We start from the raw sequence: 5,719 nt of genomic DNA on the forward strand, positions 1-5,719 counted from the left end.
CCGGGGCAGCGGGAGCGCCCCAGCCGGGGAGAAGAGCGGGACGACAACCGACACGGAGCAACCGCCGTCCCGGCTGCTGCTCTTAGAACCGCGGGGTGAGGGGAGGGGAAATAAAAAAAAAAGAAAAAAAACCAACCCATTATTGAGTAATAAGAACAACACTGACCCATTCTTATCAAGGGCTGACAAGGGGCCTCGCTGAGGGAGACCGAGACCGGGGCAGGCGGAGCGGCGGGAGCTCATCGCCTCACGCCAGCGGCTTCCCCGCGCCACCAGCCCCCGGTTCCCGTGAGGCGAGCACCGGAGCCGGCGGGGAGAAGCCAAGATCCCCTCAGCCGGAGCGCCGCGCAGGGCGAGGGGGAGGCTGCACTCACCGGCTGCGGGGAGCAGTCCGCACCTCTCCCGGCAGGAGGGCAGAACGAAGAAGAGCGGGAAGGAGCCCGGACGAAGGACGGCGGCGGGCAGGTGGCCGGAGCGGTACCAGCCGCCGGGCAGGGGCTCCGCCAGCCCCGAACTCATGCGCACTGCGCCCGGCCACCACCCACGGCGGGCGGTTAAAGCGACAGGCGCTGCGCCAGGCTGGGCTGGGGTGGCTCGTCCCGTGTGGGGAGCGGCGCCCCGTCACGGCTCCGCCTCACCCGGGCGGGACGGTCGCCTTTGTCCCGGGCCCTCTGGGCAGGGCATAAGGCCGGCACTCCTCCCTCCCTCCACGCCGGGCGGCCGAGGGCGGCAGCCTGAGGTGCGGTCTGGTCTGAGGGGCTTCGCTGTGCTGCCACATAATCCCCCGGAGCGCGGTTTAAACGCGTGTCCCCGCGCCCAAAGCGCTGCCTGAGCTGGCTGCGCCGAGGAGCGGTCCCCAGCGTCGTCCCCCCCAGCAGCGTGCGCGGGGTGGGGGTCGTGAGTCTCCACAGCCACCCTGGGAGGGCGGGAAGGGAGGCGAGCAGGGCGCCATGACGGCTCGCAGCGGGACAGGGGGAAGCGGTACCTTTGGCTTCGTCCGAGAACCCTGAGGTAAAACCCTGCCCGGGGCTGGCACCTCAGGGCGGCCGGGACGGCCCCCATCGTGAGGGATAAATTGTGTTGGATCTGGTGTCCGTGAGGCTTGTCCCTCCACTGAGCTACTGGGAAATGCTGAGGGTAAAAGGGGTGAAAAACGAGGGTCAAAAATGGCTGGCCCGGCCCCCTGCCTCCCCCTTGGGCCGTACGCGCCCGCGTCTTCAGTGAGGAAAAGAACGGCATTTGTGGCGTTTGTGTGCCTTGTTAATCTGTGCCACCCATATGTTTAACAGCTCAGTAACAAATACTGCCTGTTTGTACTCTTATTTATTGCTAATATACCTTCATACTCGCTGGTATTTATCAAGTAATCATGTCCCCTCCCTCCTTCATTGCGCAAGGCCATGGCAGCCATCACATTAACAATTTGATTTATATTACACTGTAAAAGTTTCAAGCCATTCTCAGAAATAATTATTTCTCACCCATGCTGTGGTGGCAGAAATACTTCTAGAGCAGGAAGTACCTCAAAGTATGGAAGATGGAGATGTTTCAAAAAGATGCGACCCTACCCAAAATAAATGGCTTAACAGAACCAGGAAGGGGGAGCTGTGCAACGTGGGTCAGCAAGGGCTGGGAAATGGTAACACCATCTCCCGTCTGCAGCTTTATCTTGAGCGTCCTCCAGAGCCCAGAGCTGCAGGAGTGGTGTCCAAGAGGAGAGCAAATGGTTGAGATCCCCAAAAGAGGGATTTACCCGAGGTCATTTTTGGTTATTTTAAAGCTGGTCTCTAATCTAAGCTGTGTGGTCATTCTACAGCCAAGAGAGATAGGGAATCTCCACCGGCTTAAGACAGGTTGGACAAATCACTTTGTGAGGAAATGTGTCATCAGTGGTTGTAGTGTGGTAAAGCCTGACCAGAGTCCTACGTGTCTCTCTTGACTGGAGGCCTACTTTAGAGCTTGCTAATGTTAGACTAGATGAATCCCACCTCTATTTTTTTTTCTTGGCTCTGCCAACAACTTGGTATAGGATCATATGACTGTTCCGTGTAATATCTGTTACACAATAGTACAGGAGAGGGCAGTGCCTTATTTCACCAAGGAGTGAAGTGGGAATGGTATCTACTACATATAGCATGTAGACCCTGGTTAAGGAGAACATCTTTCTTCAGGAAACATTTAATTCAAGAATATACTTAAAGGCAAGCATGTACTTTACTGATTTCCAGTGTGGAAACATCAATACGCAGATGCAGAGTGCTTTGAGATTCATCAATGTGGGATGTTTGTTAGATAACTTCAGTGTATTATTCTTACAGCATTATGTTTAAGTATATGCTAACTCACCCTGCCTGAGCTAAAGCTCTCCTTGCTAAGTAGGACATCACCTTGAAGAAGATCTTACAGTTCCAGGGCTTTGTCAGCTCCACAGTGTTATTTTCTTTATTTCTTCATTTACTCTCAGCACCTTGTAATATCGGGTCTAATCTCACATTAAAAATGTGCTCTGTCCACATTTTTCTACCCCAGGTGTGTCTGAAAGAGATTTTGTCCTTTTGATCATCATTTGGATGTTTTTTCTTCTTTCCTCATTCTTCAACATTACTGACTGCTAATCCCAGCACTGACTTTATTCTAGGAGAGCAACTGTGTGTTGACACATTCTGTCCTGAAGGTGGGGAAATTTATGGTGCACAGTTCCAAGTACACAGTCCATTACTATCTATTATGGAGAACTTCCCTCCTCTGCGCTGTGAAAACTTGTTATACCAGTTTAAAAATGTCAGGCATGCATCTCCTTCCTCTAACATTAATCATTAATTAACATGTGATACTGACATTTCTGGTTGCTACTTAAGAAAGCAAAATGTGCACTTCTAACTTCTATCATACTCCAACATAAACATCACAACATACCCAACTGTCACTGTCAGTACAGTCCTATGTATGGAAGCCCATTCTGCAGCCCCTCTGGAAATGCTGCCCAAACCAGAGCCACTAGAACAAGCCCATGTTTGCAAAACTCCTCTTGGCAATGTTACAGGCCAAAATTCAAGTATCTTCTCACAGAATGTGCTTATTACAGTTATAACTGCAAATAGCTGAGACTGGACACATTGAACTAAGCAACTGTGGTCAAAGAAGATCTTATTCACCTGTTTTGGACTTCCTTCACAAATAGTTTTCATTTGGGGTCTTTTTTTTTTCCTCTGCATGTGGCCTGGATTTGATAAGCAATTGGTAGAACTGAGCAGTCAGAAAGTGTAGAACGATGGAAAGCTATCTATTATTTATTTGAATTTCAGTAGGCTTAGAAAGCTCCACAGTTAAAATTCAGAGCCCCCTTGTGCAAGGCAGTGCATATAAAGTAAAAAAAAAAAAAATCCTGTTTTAGAAAGCTGGTAATTTACATTTTGAACATAAGGCAACAGATAGACAAAACAGGGAACAAATGTATGAGATAACCATGAAAGAAACAGGGTTTAGCCAAGGTGAAGATTGAGTTATGTTTATGGTCATTATAGTTGACTTACTGTTGTGATAAACATGGTATTATGATTTGTTATTTGTATAAGAGTGGCCATTGGAAACCTCAAGACAAGACCATGGCTTATTGTACAAATACCAGGTAGCGTACAGTCACTGTTATTCTTGTTTACAGTCAGTAATCCTACACGAAATAAGCTTCATGACTCATTTGTACAACTTTTCCTCATGATTGACCATGTCCTTTTTTTGGCAAGGCACTTAACAGCTAGAGCCAATGAAAGACTTTGGTGTCACAGCATGCCTCGCTTTTCAGTGCCTAGCTGGCGGAATGAATTTCTGAACAGTGAGATAAACCTACAGTATCAAAACTTTGGGATTTGTCTGTGACTCAGCAGCAGGCTGACATCCCAGTGCAGATGTCACTGCTGCCTCTCTCATGCCAGTTCAGTGGCTTTTGTGATGCTGTCAGGTCTGTGTAGTGATCTAGATTAAAACAAATAAGACAAACTGGCAAGATAGGGATAGATGGGTGGTCTGCGAGATGGGTAAGAAACTGGCTCACAGGCCACACTCAGAGGGTGGTGATCAATGGTCTTTACTTAGGCTGGCAGTCTGTCACAAGTGGGGTCTCCCAGGGATCGATACTGGGCCCCACGCTGTTCAACACTGGATGGTGGGATTGAAAGCACCCTCACCAGCTTCGCTGATGACACTAAACTGGGTGCTGACGTGGATGTGTCAGAACGGAGAGCCATGTTACAGAGACACCTGGACAGGCTGGAAGAGTGGGCTACCAAGAACTGTGTGGAGTTTAACAAAGACAAGTGAAAGGTCCTGCACCTGGGACAACATAACCAAAGAGCCTAGTACAGGCCAGGATCTGTGTGGCTGGGGAGCAGCCTCGCTGAGAGGGACCTGGCGGTCCTGGTGGACAACAAGCTGAATGCGAGTCATGAGTGCACTGCTGCAGCAATGAAGGCAAATTGGATCCTGGGCTGTATCTGCAGAGACATTACTAGCAGAGGAGGCATGATCATCCCACTCTACTTAGCACTTCTCAGCCCACACTTGGAATACCTTGTCCAGTTCTGGTCTCTGCAATTCAAGAAAGACACAGACAGACTGGAGAGGGTCCAAAGGAGGGCCATTAAGATGATCAAAGGGCTGGAGAACCTGCCCTGTGAGGAGAGACTGAAAGAGTTACATCTCTTCTCCTTGGAGAAGAGAAGACTCGGGGGGGATCTCATCAGGGTATTCCAGCACTTAAAGGGCTGCTACAAAGAGGGTGGAGGCTTTGTCTTCACAAGGAGCCACATGGAGAAGGCAAGGGGCAATGGGTACAAGTTGCACCAGAAAAGTTTCATCTTGATATAAGAAAGACATTCTTTACAGTAAGTATAATCACTCACTGGAACAACCTCCCCAGGAGCGTGGTAGTCCCCATCCCTGGAGGTTTTCAAGATGTGACTGGACAGGTTGCTAGGTAATTTCATCTAGGCTCCCTTTCCCACAAAAGGCTGGACCAGATGATCTTTTGAGGTCCCTTCCAACCTAGGCTGTTCTATGATTCTATGAACATTTTTGGAAGAAGCTTGTATCTTTTTTATAGCCATATATTTTTGCATTTGGTTTAGAGTGTCATGGGACAAAACCAAACTTCAGGTTGAGGGAGACAGCAACCTCTGAAACCAGATCCACTGCCATAGGGACAGCAATATCTCTGAGCTGCCGAGAGCAACTTCCATTCCTCCCCTGGGTGGTCAGGGTGCATGTGTGGAAAGTGAGAGATGAGTTTTAACAGTCTGGTGGTTCAGAGACAACTGAGTCTCCTAGACTGACACTTTCTAGACAAGCCCTTGAGATAACCATCACATGCTGTAAAAAATGGCCAAGATAGGATCTGTGGAGAGCAGAGACAGTCAGCATTTATTAGGCACTTTCTAGGAACACCTTTAGCATTTAGTCCTGTTTGCAACTAAGCCAGAAGAATATCTAATTTCCAGGCTATGTTCTAAATTAATTGAGAAATAACCCTGAAGCTGCTGTGGCCAGTGCTGTTCTGTACCTGTACAGAAGCAGAGCTGGAGGCATTGAGAGCTGTGGTTATTAACTTCTCACCAGCCAGCATTTACAGTCTTCCTTTTGTCTTCTGGATCCCCAGATTCACCCCTGCCCCCTTCTCTCTTCAGTGCCTTATCTCCTTCTGGTATTGCTGAGGCCGTCTCACTGT

At 49.0% G+C, this 5,719-nt stretch overlaps 1 protein-coding gene across 1 annotated transcript in view; it reads right to left on the reverse strand.

Annotated features, from left to right (window-relative positions):
* PROSER2 (proline and serine rich 2) overlaps positions 1-509 on the reverse strand; it is a 25,219-nt gene extending 24,710 nt beyond the window's left edge. Inside the window, exon 1 of the mRNA XM_010580994.1 lies at positions 375-509. The gene's annotated coding sequence lies outside the window, so the exon portion shown is untranslated. The remainder of the gene's footprint in view (positions 1-374) is intronic.
* Positions 510-5,719: the final 5,210 nt, after the last annotated feature.

Source organism: Haliaeetus leucocephalus, unplaced genomic scaffold (assembly GCF_000737465.1).
Source record: "Haliaeetus leucocephalus isolate CR32 unplaced genomic scaffold, Haliaeetus_leucocephalus-4.0 Scaffold751, whole genome shotgun sequence".
Classification (NCBI taxonomy): domain Eukaryota; kingdom Metazoa; phylum Chordata; class Aves; order Accipitriformes; family Accipitridae; genus Haliaeetus; species Haliaeetus leucocephalus.